A 26,967-nucleotide genomic window follows, 5' to 3' on the forward strand; every position below is an offset into this window, starting at 1 on the left:
ATGTTATTCAAAAGTGCTATCCAGCCTCAAGGAGGTGGGGTCAAGATAGAACTGGGGAGAATTTGAGTCTGCCCATCCAGTTATCTAGGTTTATCTTATAGGTTCATAGGTTCATACTAGGCTATCTGCCCTAGGGCATTTATAAGCCTAGCCAGAATGTGTTTGGCTTTCGCCACCCATTTTAAATGAATTTTGCTATGCCCTTTTTCGAGGTTAGTATACTCTGCCTCTGTCTAACAGTGACACAGAAGTGATACCCGGGGTAAACCTACAATCTCCCATCCACTCATCAAGATTCCTCTTGAAGAGAGTCAATGATTACCACTCTGCCTAACCTGGACTGGGATTTTATTCCAGAGTGAAGGGAGCCTCTGGTTTATGAATCTGTCCCTCCAGCATGTCCTATTTATTTCAGTGCTGAGGTTCAAGTCTCTCGAGCGCATAGCTCGATGGGATTTGAATTTTCTGAGGTGCAGCATGTCCATTAATTCCGGGTTGGACATGGCTTTATACGTCAGGCACAGATCGCTTCTGAGCAGGCGGTATGCCACTGAGTAGAGCTGGAGTTTCTTTAACCGGGCAGCATATGGCATCTGTTTGAGCCCTTTAATCCTCTTGGTGAGGTACTTTTGGGGTCTTTCCAATTGCTGCAGGTGTCTGGTAAGGTACATCCCAAAAGGGGCATTGTACTCAATTATGGGCCTGATGAGGGATGAGTAAAGAGGCACGATGACCTCCTCTGATCTAGATGTGAATCCCTTCATGATTAGGTGGGTTACATAAAATGTTTTTCTAGCCACTTTGGCCACTTGGTTGTCAAATGAGAGATTGCTATCAACTTGGGTACCCAGGTCCCTAATTACTTCTTCCGTACTTAATGGATTACCACCTATGTGGTAATTTGTGGGCACTTTGTTTTTGCCAAAGGGGATGACTATACACTTTTTGGCGTTTAGCTTGAGGCCATGGCTCTGGCACCAGTTGTCTGTTTCTATGAGACCCTTTTGTAGGATGCTTTTGTCGGCTGGAGAGTCGATTATGGCACCCAGTTTGCAGTCATCTGTGAACTTGGTCAGCCACAGTCCTTCCGTGTTAGCCTGTACCTCCGAGAAATATATACCGGACAAGAGAGGTCCTATGACTGAGCCTTGTGGGATGCCACTTGTAACTGGTTTGGAGTCTGACATGGCTCCAGCAATTCTAACCATGTGGGTTCTGTCCTTGAGCCAGTTTGCAACCCATCTAGTGACATATGGGTTTATATTTAAGCTGGTGAGCTTATCTATAATGCCCGAGTGGGGTATTGTATCAAAGGCTTTTGCAAGGTCCAGGTAGGCTGTGTGGACCACCTTCCCCTCGTCAATGGCCTTGGTGACTGTTTCAAAGAAATTGACCAGGTTTAAGAGGCAGGATCTGCCCTTAACAAAGCAGAACTGGGTAGGATCCAGTGTCTGTAGGTCCCCAATATCTTTATTTATGAGGTCCATGATGATCCTTTCCATAGCTTTGCAGACCAAGCTAGTCAGGCTTATGGGGCGATAGTTTCCAGGATCCGTTGAGGCACCACCTTTGTGGAGAGGGACCACTGTTGCTGTACGCCACTCTTTGGGTACATATCCTGTAGTAAGGCTGAGATTGAACAGTAGTTTTATGTTTGGGTTTAGTTCTTCTTGGAGTTTATGTAGGACGCAGCCCGGGACACTGTCTGGTCCCATTGATGCTGTGTTTTTTGCTTTGGAGAGGGCAGCTCTTACCTGAGCATCTGAGATGTCAGGGGGGGCAGCACTCTGCTGGGATAGATATTTGCCCTTTTGGTGGGGAAGGGGGGAGAAGTTTGCGCTGAACCTGTCAGCTAGGATGTTGGCAATATCTGTGGGTTCGGTGTATTTTTTGTCATTTTGGACTAATTATGAGCATATCTGGGAATTCCAACCCAGGTTCCTAACATAACTAAAGAAAGCCTTGTGATTATCCTTAGTGTCCTGTGCAATTTTTCTCTCGAAGCTGGCCTTAGACGATTTTATGAATGCCTGTAATTTTTTGCTAATACTGATCAGAGATGCCTTCCCTTTTTGGGATTTTGCTCTGTCATGTAGTAGCTTCCTCCTTCTATTGTATAGTTTGTTTATGGCTGGGGTCCACCAGACAGGACGCCTAACCTTGGAGGATTGGGTCTTGGTTTTATTTGGGATTGCATGATCCATGCATTCCTGAAGGTGTTCATAGAATGCGTTTATAAAGGATTGTATGGTCTGGGCCGTATTTTCCACAGGCCCGGGGGCTTTGAAGGATTTCAACTCGGTTTTGAGGAGTGTGAAATTTGCTTTAGAGAAGTTTTTCACTGTGGTTTTCTGGGCAGGGGCTGGGGTCGGGATGTGAATACTGTGAAGGTGGTAAGGGTGCTACTCTGCTTGACATGTAGTAGAAGTTTGTTACAGAGGTGACAGTTACATTGGGATATGACGTTATCATGCAAATGTGACTTGTGTCTGTTGATGAGGGTTTAGTTCATTTAACCAGGTATTTCATGAACCGTTTGTGTTGTGAAGGAAAGGGTGGTCAAAGAGGTTTGGATTTTTCATAGCTTGAAAGCCTAGACACAGATCTCTACACAGGAGTCTATAAGAAATTGAGTATAGAGTTAGGGTAGCCAGTCTGTCCTGATAACAAAGATCTTTGAGGCCACTGACCTTTTTAGTTATGAATCTCTGAATTCTCTCAAGTTGGATGATAAGTTTAGACCCATACATGCCAAAAGGTGCATTTTATTCAATAATGGGTCTGATGAGATACAATTTAAGGGGAATTAAGACTTTTCTGGATCTAGGAGAGATGTCTTTGGAAATTAGATGAGACAGATCGAAGGCTTTATGAGCTACTGCAGTCATGATGGTAAAATAGCAAAGAATTTAGATTTAAAGAGCCTAGATCCCTTATAACAATGTCTGATTGGAGAGGAATGTCACCTATATGATATGTGAAAATGTTTTATTTACCAAAGTGAATTATGCTACATTTTTTCACATTTAATTTAAGACTGTTGTCCTTGTACCAATTGTTAATATAGTCAAACCCATAGTAGGACAACTGGAGTCTACTGAATATTGAATAACAGCCCCCAGTCTGAGAAATATATACCAAATTTGATAGGGCTGACACTGATCAGATATGACATCAGACAATCCCCTGATGTGAGAATATACATTGCTGTTGTGTATGCCTACTTCAAGTAACTTGAAAAAAGTAATCAACACATACAGCTGCAAGGCTTTCTTTAACTGAAACACATCTGTAGATGTTATGTTCCACAGAAGATCTAGCACTGACTTGCTGTTATTTCTTCTGTTTTTGTGTTATGTCACAACAATGTACTACCTGATCTATTTGAGTCAAGATTATTAGCAAATACATTCTATCAATTACTCTTTCTTTGCACTTTACTGTTCACAGATGTGATTCATTAATACTCTTAGAGCATTTTTTTTATTTGATTGGGATCTACTACTTAAAAAAAAAGCACTACACATATTAACACAATAATGGTTTATAATTTAAAATCAATAAATGTGAAGTTGTTCTATCTCGCCATTCATTCTTACAGATGGGTTCGGAGTTGATCCTTGGCTCCAAGTCAGCCTATTACAAAGCTCGAGGTCTTCAGATAGCTTGAGGCCAAGTCCCTATCCCATGATTCACCTAGAGTTACCTCAGGTCTAGTTAGCCGTGCAATAGTTTGGAGGTTCTCGCATAGCTCGGGCCAGTAAAAAACTTTTTTTTCCTGAAAATTTATTATAATACTTAACAAAAATAGTTTGATATTTATCTTTATATACATAGATTAGCTCTTATAGTTTATTGTGTAGTTTCCCTTCCCTTGGTGTGCCTTTTTTTAAATAGTAGTTAGCTTTCTTGGCCTTGTTTTATTTTAGGCCTTGTTAAATCTTTAATAGTAGTTTATATTGTAGTTGTGTGCTTTTGAATAGTGATTTTCTGTCACAGCTTTGATATATTTAGTCTTTAGAGTTTTGAATAGTTTCTTTTCTGTCACAGCTTTGATATGTTTAGTCTTTAGAGTTTAAATAAATAGTATGGTGTGTGTGTGTGTGTGTGTGTGTGTGTGTGTGTGTGTGTGTGTGTGTGTGTGTGTGTGTGTGTGTGTGTGTGTGTGTGTGTGTGCTTATTAGTATTTTATCCCATAGTTTTAAAAGGGCTTGTTTGATATTTCTTGTTTGGGTGTGTCTAGTTCCTTACAGCACCCTATTGAGATTGTGTGTTACAGTATGGCTGACCATGATAAAGGTAAACACCCTAAATCAGGGCTTAAGAAATGTCCTAAATGTGGGCAGAAAATGTCTGCCACTGACAGTCATGTGAATTGTGTTTACTGTTTGGGAGCATTGCATCTCCAGGAAAGTTAATTGACAGAGGTTTAGTTAAAGCATCCTTTCAAGAAGCTTTGAGCGACCAGGACGGGTCCAGCAAATCCTCAAAGTCTTCTAAGGCTTCTACTTCTTCTGAGGTAAAAAGTCTAAAAAACCTTCGACGTCGGTTCCACAGACCTTGGAGCTGACCATCTTGTCCTTTCAGAGCCAGTTCCTGGTTATGGAGCTAGTATCTGAATTGCCTAATTCTCCACTCCTGCAATTAGTGCCTCTTTCTATCCACGCATCTCAGTCTTCGATAAGGCTTTCCAATTTGGATGTGAATTGTGTGGTGCAGAAGCTGTTACAGGCACCGGCCTTTGCTAAATTCTTATCGACTCCGACCCAAACAACTTTGGAACCGAAGACCCTCTTACCATCCATACCAGCCATACCTGTCCTTCGAAGACAGAGGAGTCGGACTTGATGATCATTGAGCCTTCAAAGCCGATGCCTGCTCCAGTTTCCTCAGTGGCAATCAAGGAATCTAGGAGCCAATACTCTCTGGTCAGGTCCAGGGAGGACAGTCGGACTGACTTGTTGGTTCCGACTCTGCCTCTCGGGGCTTCGGCTCAGATGAGCTCAGCTCCTACCTCTGGCTCGGAGTCCACTGTCCCGGTGCCAGGGGTATCAACGGTTTCCTCGGATCTGTCAGAGCAGAGGTGCCTTTGAAGCCATGAGGAGAGTTATGTCTCCTAAGACATCTTCGACTTCAGGTCCGGCTACCTCCTCCCCAAAAGCACTTGCTTCCGCTTCACAGATCCTTGCCAAGTGTAGGGACCCAGAGCCTCAAGAAGCCCCATTGGGTGGTCCCTGCTCTTTTGAAACCTTACCAGAAGCCCCCACTGATGAGGTTACCAGGAAGAGAATCTGTAAGAGGAAACATTTAGACACCCCACAGGAGTCTCTCACATCCGATACTGACTTGGATGAATCAGAAAGGGTCCCCACAGTCCCCCTCTGAGGATATCTCATTTGCTGAGATATTAAAAATCCTTAGGCAGAGGGGTGACTGGCAGTCCACCAACCCTACTGAAGACAAGTCGGTTCTCCTGAAGGCTTTCGGGTCTCAGCCTGCCACCTCTTGGGTGTCTCTGCCCTTCGATGAGCTTATGCAGCTGGTCTCACGAGGGGCTTGAGAGTCTCTGGACACCATGGAGCCTGCCCCTAGGAGGCCTAATACATTTATTTCTGCCCCCAGGACAAATCCTTTCTTACTAAGGGTGTGTCAGTTGATGTCATGGTGGTGGCGGCAGCAGCCACCAAAAAGGAAATTTCAGAAACTTCCTCCTCTATCCATCCTCCTAACAGAGATTCTAGGATCATGGATAGATATGGGATGCGCATGTACAGTTCAGCAACTTTTGCACTGCGTTTGCTCAACTATCTAACCAATTTTACTAGACTGCAAAGAGATCTCCTAAAAGAGCTTGGAGATGCTCTTCAGGGTACAGTAGCTGCGGGAGCTTCAGACAGTTGCCTCCCAGCTTGCTACCGTAAATTCCATAGTAAACTCATCCATGCACCTCATTTCATATGCAGCTGATGGAGCGAGCAGGGCAGCGGGTACAGGAATTGCTCTTAGGAGACACTCCTGGATGCGCTTGTGTTCCTTCACGGAGCCCTTTAAGTAATCCTTTGTCAGTACCCCTTCTGATGGCTCATCCCTTTTTGAGCCCAAAGTTAAGGAAACTTTGACCAGGTGTGAGCTGGAAGGAAAGACTCTGTCTGCTGTCGGAGTCCATTTTTCCACCCCTACCAGACCCTACCCCAAGGATCAAAGGGGAGGAAAGATGTGGTTCCATAAAGCCCAAGGAGCCTTTCAGGACACACATGGTGAACCCCTCTCCAGGGGCAGAGGAGGGGGCAATAATGGAAGACGCTGCCCTCGTGGCAGAGGGGGCCTGCAAAACCATGGCAACAGAGATAAGTTCTTTGGGAAGCCCTACCAGCGCTCCTGAAAAGAGGCCCGACTGTCATACTCTGGAGGCAGTCAGTGGTCGCTTATCTTTGTATCCAGATGCCTGGCTCAAAATAACAAACAACTGGGTACAAAGTATCATTTCCAGGGGATATTTCATTCCTTTCGCCACACCCCCTCCACTGACAAGAAAAATCCCAGAAGTTCCACCCAGTTACAGGGAACAGGCAACAATAGAGGCTCGATCGTTGCTAACAAAAAGAGTCACCCTGCCAGCCCCAGCAAACCAGATAGGATCCGGAACTTACTCAAGATTCTTTCAGTTCCAAAAAAGACAGGGGACTGAAGACCTATTTTAGACCTCAGCAGACTAAACATATCGGTCAAGAAAAAGAAGTTCTGGATGGTCATGCTTCAGTTGATACTTCCCTTTTTAGGGAAAGACAATTGGATGTGCTCAATAGATCTTCAGGATGCGTACTACCACATAAAAATGGCCAGACCATCCAGGGATCATATGCACTTCCGGCTGGGAGCCAATCATTACCAGTTTTGAGCCCTGCCTTTTGGATTCACTACAGCCACACCAAACGAAAAGAAATGCTGCAAAAACCAAATACTCAACCAAGAACAAGCAGCTAGACAGGCAAGGAGACCAGCAAAACCGCCAACACACAATAAGAACAGTAATCCTCCAAAAGGCAAGGCACGTTCAGGCAATACAAGTTTATTTTCGTTTGATAATAGCTCTAACAATTCCCAAACCACATTCATCAAAAAGTCTGATAAGCTCACTATGGAAATCACTGCCACGCTCAACATGGTGTGGGTATTTATATACCCGTAGTCCTTTGGGGACTATGTGTTTGTTTAAACATTCATTTAAATACAAATTGTCCAGCTCCAAAGTTTTATATTTGTGTAACGCTTGCTGAAGCAAGCGCATATTATCAGCAAAGGAACTGTTATTTGCATTACTCACATTGTCCTCATGAAAGGTAAAAACGGGCTTGTGAGCCACCCAGTCCTTAAATGAAGAAGGCGGCGATGGACCCCCGGACACGCCGTGATTAACTTCGGCAGTTGTAACTTCCTCATTCTGGTTACGAAGGGCAGCCGGAGTGTGGGCAAAGCTGCAAGAAACACCTTCTTCTATGACCTGACGAACACCGCGAAGAGAAGTAGAACCACAAGGCATAGATACACCAACGGTTTTAGTTGTGAACGCCTTAAGCAGTTCACGCTGTTCCAAAATAATGGTCTGTAACCCTTGACCCAGAGGCGTAAGCAGCTGCACGAGCTGGGTTAACTGTCCCGTGAGTTGGCGTGACCAGGAAGCCGCAAATTGCTCTCCTTCCTCCATACCAGCGCCGCATGCACTAGCAACAGGACTCCTCAAGCCTGCCTCCATAACCACACCAAACGAAAAGAAATGCTGCAAAAACCAAATACTCAACCAAGAACAAGCAGCTAGACAGGCAAGGAGACCAGCAAAACCGCCAACACACAATAAGAACAGTAATCCTCCAAAAGGCAAGGCACGTTCAGGCAATACAAGTTTATTTTCGTTTGATAATAGCTCTAACAATTCCCAAACCACATTCATCAAAACGTCTGATAAGCTCACTATGGAAATCACTGCCACGCTCAACATGGTGTGGGTATTTATATACCCGTAGTCCTTTGGGGACTATGTGTTTGTTTAAACATTCATTTAAATACACCCTGCCAGTCCCAGCAAACCAGATAGGATCTGGATCTTACTCAAGATTCTTTCAGTTCCAAAAAAGACAGGGGACTGAAGACCTATTTTAGACCTCAGCAGACTAAACATATCGGTCAAGAAAGAGAAGTTCTGGATGGTCATGCTTCAGTTGATACTTCCCTTTTTAGGGAAAGACAATTGGATGTGCTCAATAGATCTTCAGGATGTGTACTACCACATAAAAATGGCCAGACCATCCAGGGATCATATGCACTTCCGGCTGGGAGCCAATCATTACCAGTTTTGAGCCCTGCCTTTTGGATTCACTACAGCCCCCAGAGTGTTCACCAAATGTATGGCAGTGGTCATGGCTCACCTGAGAAATTTAGGGTTCCAGATGTTTCCATACCTAGACGACTGGCTCCTTACCGCCACCACCAGGCATCAACTCATACAAGCCAGGGACACCACTCTTTCACTCTGCAGTCATCTGGGCATTACAATAAACTCAGGAAAATCTGCCTTGTCACCATTGCAACATACCGTTTTTAGCTGAGCAGAATTGGACACCACCACCACCACTTTGAGACTTCCAGCAGAAAGAATTTTTATACTCAGTCAGCAGGTATACAATATCATATCCAAAAACAACAGAAGTACTAAAATTGTTAGGCATGATGGCAGTCGTAATATTAGCTATACCGGTGGGTTGCATGCACAAGCGGATTCTGCAACGGCTGTTGTTCACTCAATGGTCTTACCAAGAGCTCCTAATGTCTCATCTTATAATGATCATGAACACATGCAAAAAGGATCTTCAGTGGTGGTTAACCTCTCTTCATGTCACAATAGGTCATCCACCCCCACCAACTGCCACACTGACCATGGATGCTTCCCTGATAGGGTGGGGGGGCATTTTTATGGAAGAACAGCCCAAGGCACATGGACTGATCTGGAGACACATCTGCATATCAATGTCCTAGAGATGAGAGCAGTACTTTTAGCATTGTAGTACTTCCAGGACTTTTTTCCTCTGGGTACAAGTGTGATTCAGACAGACAACATGTCAGTGGTCTAGTACTTGAACAAACAAGGAGGAACCAGGTCCTACCCCCTTTGTCGCAAGGCCCTAAGAGTATGGCAATGGGCTACATCCACCCAGCGCTTTCTGTTAGCAGTGCACATCCTGGGAAAATCCAACGTGATAGCAGACAAGCTGAGCAGAGCAATTTTGTTGCCTCACAAGTGATCCCTCAAGAAAGAAATAGCGGACAGGATATTCCGCAGGTGGGGCTGCCTTGCTGCGACCTTTTCGCCAACCACATGAACATGAAATGCAGAAGCTAATTTTCCCTGATTCCCCCTGCGAGAGAAGCCCCAAGGGATGCATTCGTACACGATTGGCCTCTGGGTCTCCTCTATGCATTCCCACTAATTCCCTTGATACCCAAAATACTACAGAAAGCAAAAGCCCTGAGAAGGACCATTATTCTAATAGCCCCTCATTGGCTTCATCAGATTTGGTTCCCCTTCCTTCGACTTCATCAGTTGGAGGACCCCTGGATTTTGGACCCAGTTCCAGATCTTCTGACGCAGTCATCGGGGGAACTTCATCCCTCTCTTCAGTCCTTAAAGCTGAAAGCTTGGCTGCTCCAATTCCCATCACAGCCAGATTCTATAACCTTTATAATGAGATGCAGCAAATTCTAATATCCAGCAAATTCTAATATCCTCTCATAACTCCTCTATGAGGAAGCTATACCTTAGCAAATGGAAAACATTTTCTATATGGGCCTCTCAAAACAACACTGATCCCTACCTAGCCTCTTTGGCCTCTATACTAGAGTTCTTGACCATGATTTTCAACAAAGGAGCTGCAGCAGCAACAGTTCGGGTACAACTTGCCGCTATCTCTAATTTTCACCTTGGATTTGAAGGATTGAACATAATGTCACACAAACTATCCAAAGCCTTTCTCAAAGAGCCCCTTCATCTCAGACCACCCGTTAAATCTCTAAATACCCCATGGAATTTAAATTTTATGCTTTCTCGCATTATTCTCCCTCCATTCGAACCAGCCTCCTCATGTGATTTGAAATATTTGTCATGGAAGACTATCTTTTTAGTAGCTATCACTTCTGCTCGCAGAGTGTTAGGGCTTCAAGCCTTTGTCCATTAAGCCTCCTTATTTGATTTTCCATGCTGACAGACTCTCACTATGAACTAAAGTCTGTACTGAAGCTAACGTCTGTACTAAAGCTAATCTTAACCAAATTATTGATTTGCCAGTATTCTTCCCCAATCACTCCAACAACTTAGAATATATGCTGCACAAGCTTGATGTTCATAGACAGCTCAGATTTTACTTGGATAGAACAAAAGAGTTTAGGAAATCAGAACAGCTTTTCATTTCCTTTTCAGACTCCAGGAAAGATATGCCAGTGGCTAAAACAACTCTGTCTAAGTGGTTATCTGATTGTATCACATTTGTTATTTAGCTGCTAATTTGCCCTTACAACAAAAATTAAAGCTCATTCTACCAGAGCAGTGTCTACATCCTCTGCTTTTTCTGCTAGGCTTCCTATAGATAACATTTGTGCAGCAGCCACTTGGTCAAGACCTCATACCTTTATCATTCATTACAAAGTTGACAGGGCCTCCTTTGGGTCTACTGTCCTGAAAAACATACTCCCGTGAGCCACCTGAGATAGATGGTGCTTGGGACGCTACCCATCTGTAAGAATGAACGACGAGATAGCACAACTTCACATAAAGAAGTTATGTACTTACCATAACATTCCATGTGAGTTGTTCATCTCGCCTTCATTCTTACTTCCCACCCTCCTACCCCCTCCAGGGTTTTTCGAAGACTAAGATGCTGGATTCTTCCTGGTTCCTCAACCCTTCTATAGCTTTCTCTTATAGAGTGATAGAATGACATATTGTATTATTATATGCAGCAAACAAGATCTGAGGTAACTAGGTGCATCATGGAATAGGGACTTGGCCTCGAGCTGTCTGAATACTTCGAGCTTTGTAGTAGGCCGATTCGGAGACAAAGATCAGCTCCGAACCCATCTGTAAGAATGAAGGCGAGATGAACAATTCACATGGAACGTTATGGTAAGTGCATAACTTCTTTTTTCAGTAAAGCACTTTTGTTCGTCATCTGAACATCAGAACTGTTGAACAGAGTTGGCCTTTCACATTAAAACCAAATTCTAAGTTGTCACATGACAAAAAATAACCAGTCATAGAAAATCACTTTATCTGAATCACTGTCATTTAAATTAGACACTTTAATTAGTAAAAATATTAAAATTCCAAACTAACATTATACATAAATTAAATTAATTTATTTTTTATTTAACATTTGTTTACCAGGAAAGTCTGCCCATTTTTCAGCAGAGGCCCAGGAAGAAACGCTCCAGACACATGTCTTTGGAACGTGGGAGGAACCCCATGCAAATGCAGGGAGGACATGCATACACTGCACAGAAGGCCCCCCAGCTGAGAATCAAACCAGAGAACCTCTTGCTGTGAGGTAACAATGATAACCGCTGCACCTTAATTAAAATTAAGAACAACTCTCCAAGAAAGGGAACCAACCATTATAACCTGTTGGCTTTGGCACATAAGATACTATTAATGGAAATGTATCCATTTAATCCTGTTCTGTGTCCTGCATCCAATAATTACCAGTGTATTTCCCTTGACTCAAGTGTTTTTCCAATTACTGTCCCTTTCAAGTTTGTTAAAATTTTCCAGAATGAAAAATAAACATACACTGCACTTAGAATGTTTACATGTACATTGGTCATGTCACCTTTCTTAATGCCACAGACAAGTTCTTAAATCTTAGATCCCATCATCCTTTCAGTATTACCAATATAAAAACCCTGACGTGAGGCAACAAATGGCCAAATAAATTACCCCTTTGGTATTGCAGTTGTATCTATCCTTGCATGCTATAACCTTGAGATAAGAAGAAACAATCACATTTACAGAATCCGTAATGAATCTGCACTGGGAACAAGTCCCACATTTCATCATCCCTAGGTCAATAGCAAGAACAGGGATCACATTTTCATACTGCTCTTTCTCTGACATTCCTTTAATATTTGGCCTTTCCTTGTAAACAAACACTGGCGTAGATCTTAAAATATTGGCGAGACCCCCATACTAAAAAACACAGACCAATTCCTTTCTATGATTTTCTTAACTAAAGAAGTGCCATCCCCATTAGTAAGAAGAAAGACTTTCATATTTTTATCTGTAGTTATCCTGTTGTTACAAACACAAAATACATTTCCCTTAAAATGGGTCTAAACATTGAGGCTTTCTTGTCACAGACCTCACTCTTAACACTGTCCAAAAATTCATCTGGGTACTCTTTCAGACAAGAGTTTTCTTTTAAATTTTCATACTCAGTCATAAATTGTTGGTTGTTTGAAACTAGTCTAGACAAGTATACTGCCTGATCTTTAAATAATTTATTTTTTTTTTTTGCCAAATGGGATGGCAACTCTCTTTAAAAATGTAAATACCAATTGGAGAAATTCTGTTTCCTGTGTAAATTGGACTAAAAACATTGTCCATGCGCATTTTTTGTAATATTCATATCTAAATAATTAATAGCCTCCACATTCACACCACAAGAAATGTTTAAAAATCTACCATGTTTGTTCACCTGACCATAATATAAATATATTGTCCAGGTACCTCAAATACAAGGCAATTTTTGACATGCTTAAGCTTGTCCCAAAACATAATAATATCAGCAAAGAACAGGGAGGAGGAAGGTGATTGTGTTTCATGCACTGAATACTGGTAGCAATTTATTTACTGCGTTAGCATATCTATTTTATGCATCTGTAGGTATCCTCAAAAAATAAGATGGTCTGTTTTCCTGCAGTTCATCAGGTGGCACAGTGGATAGCATTGCTGCCTCACAGCAAGAGGTTTTCCACTTCAGTTCTCAGCTGGGGTGCCTTTTTGTGGAGTCTGCATATGCTCCCTGTGTTTGTGTGGATTTTCTGCAGGTGCTCTGGTTTCCTCCCACCTGCCAAAGACATGCATTAAGTGGACTGGATACTCTAAATTGGCCACAGGAGTGAGTGTTTTTGTGTATGTGAGTGGTATGAAAGAACAACTGTGGCAGGTCTAGCCACCTGATGGTGTGAACCTTGACTCTAGATGATTATCACTGTTGAAGTGACATTCCTACTCCACGTGCAAAAGGGGAAAAAAGGGGTTGTGGATGGACGATGAATATTCTTGTCACAATGCTCGGTAAACAGCATATGCACTCCTTCTTGAAAGAAAAGCAGCACATGACATGCACTTTCTGTAGCTAGGCATTACAGTGTTTAAAGACAAAGACTGTAGATGCTACAGGGACAGGACAAATATTGTATAAATATTATGTAAACGTATGACCCTCCCCCCATCATGGTATCCTGTAAGTATATTTTTTTTAGAAATTTCTTTATTATATTTTAATTTTCCACTCTGAAGAACCAAAATAAAATAAGCAAACACAATAATAACAATTGTTCAATACACATGTATACAAGTACAAATAATAAGATATATAGCAAGTAACTATATACAAGCATGTTATTTGCCCAATTAAAAACATTCAGTATATATTTTAATCAAATATAATTAGCCCAAGCAGTGAAGAAAGTAAAGGAGAAATAAAATAGGATTTAATGACCCGAAAAAGTAAGAAAGTATAATTACAATAAGTAAACTTTAAAGTCCATCTCCAAAGAGGTAACTAAAAGTAAATAGTGGTACTTATTGGAGAATATGATCAAATAGCATATTCCAGTACTTAATAAAGTGTGGTTGTGATTTTTGACTAGATATTAAGTATTTATATGCTAATAAATATTTAAAAGCCAACTGTTTGAATCCAGCCCATGAAAGTAAGGATATATTCTTCCAGTTTAAGGTGATATCATATTTTATAAGGGTAAAGAATGTAATTAAAATGTGTATCTGTAGTTTTGATAACCCAGAAGGGGGAATATGTAATATATTAAATTTCCAAGATAGGGTGGTTTTCTTAACACAAGTAATTTACATTCTAGTAATTCATGCACACCTGCTGCTGAGATAACTTGAGTTGTAAAACAACCTGGCAAGTACTATTTGTGATATTTGCTGTTGTATTTAAATCTATTCCTCCTGGGTCAGTGGCACAACAGGTAGCGCACTCACCTTTAGTCCTGGCAGACTAAAAGGCTGTTTGTTCTATTCCCACTCTAGGTGACTAGATTGCTGACAATGCAGCACAGCATTAGATGTGCTGCACTCCAGGGCATGTCTTCCTTTGGAACAGATGTTAAACTGAGTTCCCATCTACACGAGTTTGTGGTAGCTCAGGTGGATGTAAAGCATCCCACAGCATCTGTCAAAAAGAGTAGGGGATGTTCCAGAATGTCATGTCAAAATTTACCCTAGAAGTAGAAATACCACCTCAGGTCTCCCATGAAAAGAGGCCACTAGCATAGTGTGACTAACCTGGACAACAAAGGATAGATAAACAAATAAAATAAAATAATCTATCGGTACAATCTATACTATCTCCTATTTAAGGAATAGGCATTATGAGGAGATGACACATTCTATATTGTGATATCATAACACTATTCTTAAACTATTGTTAAGACCCAATAAAACAATTATGGTCCCATGGACAAGGAATCTGAGTATTTTTTTAACATTCTTATTAAATTCATACATTTCAAACAATGACATGGTTACATACATAAAAGAAAAGAAAACAAAGCATTGTAAACATTTTTTCATTATGTTTATACATTATACATAATCATATACATTATTTTTAATATTTAATCAGTCACTTCAGCATTAAATTAGCTCAAGTCCTGCCTTCCCTTAAATTTCATTCTTCCTCCTGAACATTATTCTGTGTGTAAGCTTCCCAATTATTCTGTTTATTTTTACATAATTTACTCCCCCCATTTCTAAAGAAAACACCTCCAATTCTTTAACCTCCTTTACTTTATTAAAGACTTTGGTTACTGTTGGTTTAGATGCTGAATTACATTATCTATTAATTGTTTCTTTGGCAACCAACAGAATTAAAAATCTTTGTCTAGGCAATCCAGTCAATATTTCCCAGCTCAAAAGAATCCTTTTCTTAATGACAGTTATTTGCTCCCGCCAACATTTCTGGTAAAGTACTCTGTAGGAATTTTTTAAACTCTGCCAACTAATTTCATTCCCAAGAAATATACTCCCAATTATCTCTCTTTCCCATCTCAACTTCAGCATTTACTGTCTACCTATAAAATATATATGCAAATACCTCCATATAAAAAAATTATGCATTCTGGACTTTGTATACCTGGGAGCCATACAAATGTCCTCCGACTGTTCCTTTGTGCATCTTCTTGCCATTCTCTCTTCCCAATCTGTTTTAAACTCTTCTGATTGATTCTTATAGTTATCATGCATTATTTTACATGCCCTAGTAATTATTAATTTTTAACAGCTTTTGCTTTAGATTCTACTAAAAACCTCAAACTAGAACTTGGTCTTTCACTTAGCACTCCTCTCTCCCTATGTCTGTGCCGATACTCTTGATGTCAATCCCTAGCAGAGAGATATTCCTAACCGACAGTCTAAGCTTCTACATGGCATCATCCCACCCTTTTACATTTCACTGCTTAGCCATTTGCTCCTAATACCTTAGTCTCTCTGCTATTTTTCTCCAATAAATTCCAGACCCTCTTGCCTAATTTCTGTCCTCCTACTTGGATTCATCACTCTCAATAAAATCTCCTTTATACATTCATGTTAGCTTAATTCTTAGAATACTTTCTCCTACTTTATAAGTATAATATTCTGTATGTTGTTATTCTCCTTAAGAGCCTGCATCCAAATTTCTACATTCTCCTTATTATGTCAACATACCTTTCCATTGTAATTTGTAACGTTCTGTTTATGTTATGTATGTAGGCCTTAACTTTGTAGCTCTAAAGTATCTCTTCAAATTGGGTAATTCTAAACAACCTTGTTCTGTGGGGAGAAACAACTTATCCCACTTAACGCATGCCCTCTTTCCATACCAAATAAAGTACTTCAACTATTTATTAATGTCCAGAACTTCTGCTATGGTTGATAAAAAATATGTCTACCTGTATATAAAACTAAACAGACTAGAAACATTTTTGCTTTTTGTGGCTTACTATCCATATCCAACTTCAAAGTTTTTGAATTTTTTCTTCTTTAGTCAGTGCCCTCGTATACTTGGTTGCCATAATAAAATCCTTTTTAATCCATACATCTTAATACTTTATCGTATAATGTCTCCATAGATATTGGTATTACAGAACAAATGCAGGTGTGAGTATATCATTTACAACTAAAGCCCTTGTTTTATCTTCATTTATTTTATATCCTGAAAAGACCTGTCTCAGATGTTCCACAGCACTGAAATGTCCTTTTCAGGAATCAAGTACAAAATAACATAATTTGTGAATAAAGCTACTTTTTCTTGATTACCATACCAGTTGTATCCATGCTTTTTGTGGATCCCTTATAGTTTTTTTAATTTATTTATTTGTTTATTATTTATTTGACATTTGTTAACTGGGTTTGTCTGACTGGGTAAGAAAATTCCCTTTTTCATCAGAGACCCAAGAAGAAAAGCTCCAAACATATACAATAATAAAAGTAAAAGTAAAACTAATACAAGTACAATGTATAAATAACAGAGCATATTTACATATTTTTTGTTTGCAGAGTTCCATATGGTTGAATAAATATTAGTTAATAGTGACAGAAATAAATAAACAAAAATTAAATTTAGGATAGTAGCTCTATTATGAAGAAAAAATAGGAGGAGTGGAAAATTTTCAGTCTGGGGAGAACAAGCACAGAGCCATTTACTGATAAGGTGTGTTTTTAGTGTTTGGTTAAATTTGGTGATAGTAGTGCTAGATGTGATGTTAACAGATAGAGAATTCCAGATCTTGGCAATATAATGAGAGTAGGTGGATTACCAACATAATTATGTGCTGTTGAGATCAGTAAGAGGGGCTTATCATTGGAACGCAGCATTCTACCACAGGAATAAGGCTCTAATAGGCTGTTCAGTAATGGGGTTTTAGCAGAATGATAAAAATGTTTGTAAGCCATGTTAAGCTGGGACAGATGTAATAGTCGAGGACGTTCTAACCAGTTTAATTTCTTTAGAGCATAGCAATGATGAGATCTGAAAGTAGTATGTGCTGCATACCTAGCTGTTTTATTGTAACATGATTCTAGTTTTGCCAATTCAGTTTTCCTGAGGTTAATAAGGATTGGTGATGCATAAAGAAGGGTTGAGATCAAATGAATTTGGGCAATAACTATGTTTGTGTTTTGTAAATGGCTCCAGTTATAAACCAAATAACAAAGGAAAAGAAGACACCCCTGCCTGGTAACTCTAATCAAACATGGCTGATCTGAGCAGAAGCCTTCTACATTAAATTTTGCCTCTGATCCTTCATATAGTGGCCTAATTAACTATATTATTCTGTCAGGGAACACAAAGGCTACCATTGCCTTACTCCCAACAGACATTATCAAATGCATTCTCTGTCTCAAGACCCACCAACAATAGTGATATCTTCTAAGAAATTGCTTATCTCTGGATCATCGTTGTTCTATTTTAATGCTGTCTTCACTCTCATTGGGTAATAGTCACCACTGATTTCTTACAAGTTGCTGGTACTGTCCCTTTTTTAAAAATATTGTTAAAACCTTCCAAAGTGTTATCCCTTTTTCCCACCAATCAACCCTGCATAGGAATATCCTGAAGACTTCACCCTTTTATCTCATTCCTTCTTGTCTTAGCTATTAATTTTTGAGCCTTGTCTTTCTCTAACCTTGGCATAGTTAGATCTTCCATAACATATCCCTTTTCCTGGTTTCCCAACTCCTCTGCGTTATACATATTTTCTTAGAATTTCAAAAATAACTACAATACCCATATATTTTTTGTCTTGGGGTCCCTAAGGTTGGTGACAACTCTTTCCAGTTTTTGTTGTCATTGTGCTAATAGCTTTTGTACTCTGGATTTATAAAAAAAATAATTGCTTAATAGCACTAGCTTCTGATATTGCTTTACTGACCTGAATGTTAAACTGATTGCTTTTGCTGGTAGTTCACGATTCATTCGTTCTGGGTCTACCTGCTCCATTTGCCCTCGCTCCACTCAGGCTCATTCTGTTACCTACCCCCAATTCCCACCCATTCCCACTACGCCTAAACTTATGCATGTATTACTCCTCCCCTTATTTTCTACATCCAGTCCAACCTCTCCTTCCTTACCTGAAATTTAACTTACCCTTCCCTCTTTCCCTCCTGCCATATTTCTACCTTCAGTTCTACCTATGTATCTCTATCCTTCCTCTACCCTCAGAGCTATCATTGATCACACCCACCTCATATTACTATATTTACTCCCATGCTTTACCTTCTCATTCTCTATCAACCATCCCAAGCACCTTTTGCCATCACTTGCTACACTACCTTACCTTCCATATTATTATATCACATCCTCCTCCACACAATTTCACTATAAAATTTCAAACTTCCACCCTTCCAGTTGCAACTATGCTGTCACCAAGCACACATATCCTCACTTTCCCACTTTTCACCATACTCTTTTTTTTTCTTTAATTCACATCACTGCTCTAAATCCTATATCTTTTCCTCCTCCAGTGTCAGTTATCACCACTTCCATAGCTACCCAGTTTAAAAGTTATTCTGATATATGTCTCAGCCTCTACTAAATTTATTTATGTGACATTTGTGAACCGGGATAGTCCATCTGAGCAAAAGCCCTTTTTCAGTGGAGGCTTGTGTAGAAAAGCTCCACAGTACAAGTAAGCAAGAAACAATTACAAAAATTGAATACAATATACAATAAAACAGCAACACAAATGTAGATAACCCTCCACAGTACAATATAGTAAGAGACATTATAACATTGAAGAAAAACATATCAAAGAAATATACAATAAAACATTTGAATGAATTTACATAACAGATTGGGTTATCTTCAGAGAGAACTGTACAATACAGAGCAGCTGTTAAGTGAGTTATGGTAGTAGGGAAGTGAAGAATAGAGAGGATAGTGGTAAAGAAAGGGGTGGATTCATGTGGAATGATTACAGGGCAAATCCATGTACTATTAAGGTATCTTTTGATAGTTTTCTTGAATTCGTGGATGTGGGAAATATTTCTAAGGGTCATGGGGAGCTTGTTCCATGCAAGAGCAGGGAAGTAGTTGTAGAGAATCTGTCCAATAGATTTTTTAGGTATGTGAATTTGTAAGAGACATTGGGCAGAACTTCTGAGAGATCGAGGGGGAATTATAGAGAGAGAGAGAGAAGTGAATAAATGCTAGAGCAAGAGGAGGGCTTATTCAAAATAATATGAATAACGAGAAGTTAGTTAGGAATCCTTAGCCAGCTGAATGTCTGGAGAGTGAGACAGTGGTCTTGAAGGCAGATTAGCTGCAAGTCTAGCAACTTTGTTGTAGGTGATTTCAAGTTTGGAAAGTAGTGAGGACTGTAAGTTGGTTAAAATTTGAGAGCTTTAAAAGAGGTTGGGGAGAAGGTAATATTGGGCTAGTGAGATCCTCGAGTTGGGTGTGAGGAACCTTTTATTTCCATAGATTAAATCAAGCTTTTGGTGGGTTTTCTTGATGCAATTAAGCACGTGAAGGTCAAATTTTAGTTGATCATCCACTATTATTCCAAGCAGTTTAGTGTGGGATTCAGCTATGATCGTAGTGTTGTTGCGGGAAGAGATGATGAATCAGGATTTAAGATGGTAAAGGGATTTTGGGAGGAAGAGAAGAAGTTTTGTCTTTTTAGGGTTTGGTATGAGTTTGTTAGTAAGCCATGTTTCAGTGAGGTGGAAAGATGTCTGTGACAGGGTTAGCAGATCAGTGGGGCTATCAGCTATAGAAGTGATGGTGGAGTCATCTGCGTACTGTAAGAGTGACAGCATGAGGACAGGATGTGTGAAGTTGGTTTGTAAAAATGTTAAAAAGGAGGGGGCCTAAAATAGAGCCTTAAGGGACACCCATTTTGATGGGGATAAAAGGAGAAAGAGCAGAGAGCCATTTTACAGATTGCAGCCTGTTTGAGGTAGCTATTGAACCAGGAGATAGTTGCAGAGGAGAGGATGAGTTGAGAAAGTTTGCAGAGGAGGATGGGGTGAGAGACAGTGTCAAAGGCTTTGGAGATATCTAAAAATATGCAGGACACTAGTTTATCATTATCTCTAGCTAGGAAAATGTAGTGCTATGGTGAGGAGTAATTAGGTTTTCACTAGTAAGGTAAGCTGAGATTTGTTAATAAACACAGTGCTCATGAATTTTGGAGAGGGGAGAGAGTATGGCAATAGGTCAGTAATTTGAGAGCTCAAAAGAATTTCTACCCTTGTGGATTGGTATAGTGTGGAACTTTTTCCAGAGGGCAGGAACGGTGGAATCACTAATTGAGCGGTTTATGAGGATGGAAACAGGATATGCTATGGAGTCAGCAGCAGCTTTTAGGAAGAAAGGAGGCAGGTTGTCAGCTGACGGGGAACATGGTTTAAGTTTGATATGTTTTTTGATGTAGCTGGTTAGAATGGGTTTTAGTGAGAAAGGACTGTTTTGCAGTTGAGGGGTGGTAGGGTGGACAGTTTGCATAAGTTTGCTGATAGAATTTGTGCAGTATGAATTGAAAATTGAAGCAGTTTCTAGGGGTGTGTTATAGTTGTAGAGATTCTAACAGATTTTTTAGGTTTGTGAATTTGTAAGAGACATTGGTCAGAACTTCTGAGGGATCGAGGGGGACTTATAGAGAGAGGTTGGGAGTTGAAGGATTTTTTGGGTGGAGAATTTTGTTGACAGTATTCCAAAATTTTTTAGGGTTTCTGGGTTCAGTGTCTTAGGGTGAGAGGTAGTAGTTCCTTTTGTCAGAGTTAGTATTTTTTGGTTAAATTTTGGAGTTGCCTGTATTGTTGGTAGTGTGTGGGAGATTTGGTCTTAGTCCAGAGTTTCCAGGCGCAATATCTGTTATGGATTAGAGACCAAGTAGAGTTGGAGAGCCAAGGATAACACCGCAATTTGACTCTGACAGTTCTGAGAGGGGCAAGGGAGTTCAAAATGTTTAGAAAGATGGAGTTGAATTGAAGGACAGCTTCATCTAGAGGTAGAGAAGAGAGGAAAGACCAGTCAGTGGCAGAAAGAGTATTACTGAATGTATCTGGGTTGAAGTTGGTTAGCATTCAACACTCTTTAAATTTATGAGGTCTAGAGGAGAGGTGGAGGGAGAATCTATGGACACATACAGGGGAGTGGTCACTGACTGAGTCTGGTAGGGATTCAGGGTAGTGATAGAGGTCAAGCTTAGAGACAAGTATCCAATTCAAGATAGAGCAGGTCTTTGTAGCTTTATGAAGAAAAGTGGGTGAAGAGATAAGTTGGGTGTATCCATATAGGTTTATGCTGGTGGTGGGAGAGTTAAAGATGAGGGTGGGCCAGTTGATCTTAACATCACCTAATATTATTGTTTCATTATGTATATTGTCAAACAACCACTGTAGGATTTGTTCTAATAAGGATATGTTCTCTCCAGAGGGTATATAGATGGTGACTGTGGTTAAAGTTTTATGATTGTTGAGTTTGCAGTTGGTCATAATGAGTTCAGCTGGATGAAAGAAGGGGGAGGGTTAATTGGGGGAGATATGGAAAGGAGGTGAGAGTACAACAGATCCACCTTTTTTGTGCATTCTGTCCAGGTGTAGAATGTTGTAACCAGGGAGGAGAAAGTCTTTGTTTACATTATATGGTTTGGGCCATGTTTCAGAGAGACTAACTATGTTGGGGGGGGGGGGTATTGAGCTATCCAGGTGTGGAATTCAGTTATCTTCTTAAGAATGCTGTGGGTGTTAAATAAACAGAAGGAGAGATGTTTGAGACTAGGTTTAGGTACTTGCTGAAGTGTTTGTGAGGTATTAATAGGACCTAAAGAGTTAGAATGTGGGCCAGGGTTTGGGTAAATATCACCTGAGAGTTGAAGGATGTTTATTGGGAGGAATAGAAGTGATGTACAGGGATAGGGTGAGTGAAATTTCTGTTTAATTCTGTAGAATGAGGGAAATTTTGGAGACAGTTTGATTTGGGGGAGATTGAATTTGGTACAGTAGAAGAATGAGGATGTAAAGGGAGAGGTGAAGTGGCTGTTGGTGTCAGTTGTGTTATGAGAGGACGTGGGAGTAGAGGGGAGTAGGTTTAGCTGGGTATGGTAGGAAGTGTGATTGTTTAGGAGGAGAGGAAGAAGAAGAAGAAAGGATAAAAAGAGAGGGAGAAACATACTGAAGGGTGAGGAGAATGTGAAAGGGTGTAGATGTTAGAAGGAAGGTGTATGATAATAGTAAGCTAAAAGGAGGGATTATGAGAGTAGTGAGTAAGGGCGGAAGGAGTTAGGTGCAGTGAGTAGAGAAGGGAGGGGTTGTTTTAAGAGGGGTAGGATGTGATTGGTTGGGGAGTACAGGAAGTTGGGTATCAGGGAGGGTGGGGTTAAGATGGGTAGTTACAAAAGTAACTGATGTGCAGGTGGGTGGGAATGGGGGTAGGGTAGAGGAGCGGAGTGAGCTTGAGTGAAGCGAGGGTGAATGGAGTGGACAGAAACCTTGAGGCAGCTTTCCAGACCACAGTAGAAACAAACCAGTTAAGAGTAGGCAGTTCCTTGAGGTAAGAAACTTATGCAGGTAATAACTTAACACATGCTGCTTTATTAGTTCTGTACAGTTTTGCAGCTTATGGTATTAGCAGTTGCTAAAAAGAGAAAAGAATGGAGGGAGAAAGTTCAGGGGAAAGGGTTGGGGAGTCCTACACTGTTTGTGTTTGTGAGTGTGCATCTAGTCAAATAAGCACTAAAGTGTTTCACTACAGAAACTTAGATACTTTTCCATTATTGGGGCAACACTTTAAACTCTGTAGCTTGTGCTCAGAATCACCACACAGCTGTTAGTCCTGAAGCATTTTTTTTGAAGTGCGAAATAAAGACATAGTAATGTGCTGCAGTGTTTGTTTATTTTTACAGAGCTAACATGACATGTAACCCTACTACACAAGCACAACATTTTAATTTCACCTACTCTGACTTTTTGAACGGCAAAGTAAAGAAACCTTGACTTCTCCCGAATACATAAGAGGATGGGAGTTAAACCACATATAGTGTGGCTGCTTGTCATGTAGGCACCACACAAAGAAGAATTTACATTGACATTGCATGACAACCACCTGAAAAGTAATAGAAAGATGGCAGACTTCATTTTAAAAAAATTGAAGTGAATCTGAACTTTTATTACATAACTTCTTGAATACACATGAATCAAAGCACAGCAAGTAACAGTTAAGCAGGAGGCATAAAAGTTGAAATGTCTTTCAACATAGCTGAAAATAGTGAGTTCTTGGGATTGGCACGTCTCCACATGAATTCCACTAAATAAGAGTCTAGGTGGTGTCTAGCACTGCCCCAGTGCCATTTATTATGCCACTTGGCACTGTCCCATAACTGGCCCACTGTTTTGGTATGACACCCACTGTCTGGATCCATGAACTTGTACTTGTGGTTGACAGTGAAATGCCCATATCCAGCATCCCTTAACTCATCACTCTTGTAAGCCTTCTAGCAGTCTGAGTAAATACTACCTTCTGCTATGTTGTCCTGGATGACAGACAGGTTTTGGCTGAGCGGTCAGGGACAACTACCAGAAAGCATTGTTTGGACTCTCGGCACAATCCTCCGAAAACCCACTGTTGAGGAAGAACACAGCCAACGTTGCTTTTTCTCCTGGTAAAAAGACTTTCATCTACTTCCACAATTTGGTTCAATCCACCAATTTTTATTGAAGGCTGAGAAAGTAAAGCAGTAGCACACACCTCCTGCATATAATTGTTCCAGTCTATAGTGGTGTTATGATTCATGTGTAGTTGTAATTCACAAAAGTCCACAGATGTCAACTCCTGACACCAATAGTAAATAAATCTGACAGCTGTAAGGAAAGAGATGCATGATCCCTCAAACCAGTTTTGGCTTTGCAACCCTTTTTCTCAAGGCATCCACATTGGGTACAATGCCATTTGGGTATTGCCTTACTACTTAGTAATTACTTATTACTTCATAATGTGCCTATTGGAACAAAGTCTTTCATTGTGGAGAATTCCTTTCCCCTGAAAAAATTGAATTGCATTGTCTTCGTCCTTTGGCAATTGCCAGATAGTATAATCCATGATCCGTGGGAAATCAGAAGTGTAAATTTGACAGGAAAATAACTGTCTGTGACAGACACATCAACAGCAGCTGTGACAGAATTCTGAGCACGTGGCAAATAGCTAAAACAACTTTTAGCCATATTTATATTCAAGACTCCTTCAGCCTGGCATAGAAGTCATATGTAAATCTATAAACCAGAAAGGGAAACATTAGCATGCTTTTATGGTGTTTATTTACTATGACTGCTTTCTGTGTCACAAATAAGATATCTGAAAGAAACATTGCAGTATATGCAAGCAACTCTATAAATGCACTACTAAACTGTGTGTGTGTTTACTTGCTGAATTTATTTTTTGTTTAACTTACTTGAAGACAAGCTTGTTACCATTAGCGGGGCAACACTTTAAACGTGGTAGCTGGCGCTCGGAATCACCACACAGCTGTTAGTCCTGAAGCATTTTTTTTTTCATTGCGAAAGAAAGACATAGTAATATGCTGCAGTGTTTGTTTGTTTTTACAGAACTGACAGAATTCATCCAGATTTATCCCCAGTTAGGCTTTTGCTTATGCTACACTACTATAATCCACAAAATCAGTAGCTGTGCGATGATTCTGAGTGCCAGCTACCATGTTTAAAGTGTTGCCTCGATAACAGAAAAGTACCAAAACTTGCCTAGTACACCAGGAAGATTACTGAAATTAATAGTTTCCCTGCAGGTGAGACAAACTCTTGTATTTCTTGCCACGAGGAAGCTGCAAAGGGGTGGGAGATCCAGTTAAGCAGGGTTAGTTGGGTGTGTTCGTTGGGAAATTGACTACAGCAGCTGTAAGAGGAAAAGAAGTTGTTAGGACAGGAGTTTTAGGAGGGATGTAGAACAGCAGATATATGATCGCTGAAGAAGTGTCTCAGTGTAGTAATAGAACTAGACAGAGAGGATAGGAGACAGGCTTGTTAATAAAAAGGGCTTTGAGTGAGTGAAGCAACAACAAAGATGGTGGAGGATGAAAAGGGAAAGTAGGAGGCTCTAACAGAAGGGAGATATATTAGTACAACAGAAGTATCAGAAATGAGGCAGAAGTAAATAAATCCCCTCTACCAATACAAGGTGAAAATTATCCCTATAACAAATAAAATCCATTTTAACATAATAAACGCCTCCACCTGTATTCAAATATACCAAAATAAATCATACTCGAAACATAGGTCACTAGCATACATTATTAATTTCACTACTGTACCATTATATGGTGACATACACCTCAATCCAGGCCCTACCTCTGCCAACCCTTCAATACCTTCCATCAACAATAATTCAAACAAATTCATTATACATGGTAACCCTTAATCTCCAAAGCATTCGCAACAAAATTTCTAGCTTTCATGCTTGGATCTCTCACAATCAACCAGACATTATTGCTACCACTGACACCTGGTTAAAACCATCCATTAAATATTCAAAATTTCTCCCCCCAGGCTTTCAGTCAATAAGATCTGACAGGCCCCATAAAAAAGATGGCGTAGCACTAACTTTTGCTAACAACTACACAAATTCTGTTCCTTAATTTTCTAATGCCAAAATTCTCATTTCTCTTCTAAAAGTGAATAACTGCAAAATTATATGTATCATAGTTAGTTACATACCTCCTGGCAACAATAATTCCATATTAGAAGATATCCTTACATGGATCTCTACTAATATTAAAAATGAAACTGTCATCCTAGGTGATGTAAATATCAACTGGCTAAATCTCAACTCCAACCTTCCTTTTTCGAACATTAATCTGTATAACTTCACACAACTAATCAACTTCCCTATCAGACTGAAGGAAAACAACAGTGGCTCCATTTTAGACTGGATTTTATTCACTGACCCCTACAAAATATCTGAAGCAGGTACTCTTTCAGACAGTCTGAGTGATCATCTCCCAGCCTTTATTCATCATACTCCCCTGTCCTGTCAAAACAAGCATCAATACAAACAGGTAAGAAACCTCTCTATATTTAACCCACCGATATTCTAAGAAAGATAAACTGGCATATCCTAAAAAACACTCACACTTGATGCTATCAACTATTTGAATACTACATTTCTGAACACACTAAACAGCATAGCATCCCTTCATAAAAAGAGGAATAAATCATACTATGCCCTATGGCTAACTAAGCCTACTAAAGATGTGATGATCGCCAGGGACAAAAGATGGAAACAGTGGCAAACAAACAAAAACACACCAGACATGTTACAATGTAAACAACTTTGTAGTCAAGTAAAAAATAAACTACTCAAAGATAAAAAAAGAATGCTGTATAAAACTGCAATGTAGCCATAAACAAACCCCCCAAAAATTCTGGAATTCCATTACTGCAGTGCTAAAGTCAGGCACAAAAAGTAACCCATGTCAACATCCTGACAAATCTTCTCAAGAAATATCTACCCTCTTTAATTAGTTCTTCATCAGTTCTATAGCTGACATTACTGCTAAGTTTCCCCAAACAAATTGCAGCCCAAACAACACTACTACATTCACTCTTTATACCCATGAGACCAAAGCGCACTACACACACTTTCATTCTAAATCCCATTCCTATCACCACAATAAAGAAACTACTTC

The sequence above is a fragment of the Protopterus annectens genome, chromosome 4.part1 (genome assembly GCF_019279795.1).
Source record: "Protopterus annectens isolate FY-2018-M chromosome 4.part1, PAN1.0, whole genome shotgun sequence".
Taxonomy (NCBI): Eukaryota; Metazoa; Chordata; order Ceratodontiformes; family Protopteridae; genus Protopterus; species Protopterus annectens.